The sequence below is a fragment of the Marmota flaviventris genome, chromosome Y, assembly GCF_047511675.1.
Source record: "Marmota flaviventris isolate mMarFla1 chromosome Y, mMarFla1.hap1, whole genome shotgun sequence".
NCBI classification, from domain to species: domain Eukaryota; kingdom Metazoa; phylum Chordata; class Mammalia; order Rodentia; family Sciuridae; genus Marmota; species Marmota flaviventris.
In genome coordinates, this window is record NC_092519.1 from 5134323 (window position 1) to 5135986 (window position 1664).

Consider the following 1664-nt stretch of genomic DNA (forward strand, 5'->3'; position numbering starts at 1 on the left):
ACAACATACTAGAGGAAGAAAATGTTATATGAAGAAACATATAGCAATCCTTTGTTTAATACCAATATTTAAAGTATTATTTAACAACAGAAAATTCATCGGGATCTAGGAGAAAATACCAGTTAATGGTATGTGGGTAGAAAGAAAATACAAAAAAATATTGTAAGAGGTCTTAAAAATTCAGATAATCTGCTCTTTAAAACAGAGATCCTAAAATCCAATTAAGGAAATTCTGGATTAAATAAGAAATGATTCATTTTCTTATGCCTTTCCAATAAGATTAAGGGATGGAAGAAAGAAAAAGCAATTATAAAATGGTTCTGTATTGATGTACACCTGTCTTCAAATTTATCCAAGTCTTACTGTGCAAGTGTCTCCAATGAGAAAGAAAGAGAAATGGGCTAGAAATATGAGTGGAAATTTTTACAAAGGGGATTTGTAGATGGAAAACAAGCATATAAAAACATGTTCAACTATATCAACCATAGGAGAAATTCAAATCAAAATGCTAATTGTATATCATTATACATGCACCAGAATAACTTAAATATAAAGTGATAGCACTAAATTCTAGTGAGAATGCAGAGAAATTATATCCCTTGTAGATTGCTGGTGGGAATTTAAAATGGTACAACCAACTGGAAAGTCATATGAAAATTTCTCACACAACTAAACAATACATTTATCAGATGACCTAAAAATTGTATTCTTGGGTATTATTCCAGAAAGTTGGAAGATCACAGTCACACTCAAAATTTATACAGGAATGCCATATCATCTTTATTTTAATCTTCTAAAATTAGAAACAACAAAGATATCTATGATAATTAATTTATGTGTCAACTTGTTTGGGTTAATGAATACTTAGAAACCTGGGAATACTTCTGTGTGTGTCTATGAACACGTTTCTAGAACATGTTAGTTAACTGAGTGAAGAAAATCAGCCATTAATGTAGGTGGGCACCATTCTACTGGCTAGGTCCTTGAATAGAATGAGAGGGACGTTATTATTCCTATGTGTGGTTATGTTTGTGCAATTAATCTCCATCACGTAAAAACCAGAGAAATGAAAAGTTGTGCTCCATTTGTGTAAAAAATAAAATAAATTTTTAAAAATGGAGAGAAAAGGATTCCCATATCTTTTCAGGAATAGAAACACTTCTTCTCCTGACCTTCAACATCAGTACTCCAGACTTTCTGGCTTTGGGACTCTAGGACTCATACTAGCACCCTCAGGGTTGATAGGCCTTAAGTTTCAGACTGAGAATTAATGATACCTTTGACTTCTCTGGTTCTGAAATTTTCAAACTTAGACTGAGCAATGATAATTGCATCCCAGGGTCTACAGCTTTCAAATAGCCTATTTTAGGACATCTTAGTGCTTATAGCTGCCTAAGTCAATTCCTTTAATAGATCTCTTATTATTTCTGCCTCCCTTCTTGCCTGACTGATTATCTATCTATCTTCTATCTATCAACCTGACTTTATACTTTTGTTTTGTTTTTCTAGAGAATTGTGGCTACATAGTGTTCTTTAATAAATTAATGATTTATCAAACCAAATGGATTAATCAATGAATGATTGAAGCAAACAAAAAAAAACTATTATTACACACAAATTGATTAGATCACAGGCGATTTATTCTGAGTGAAAAAGAAAGATAC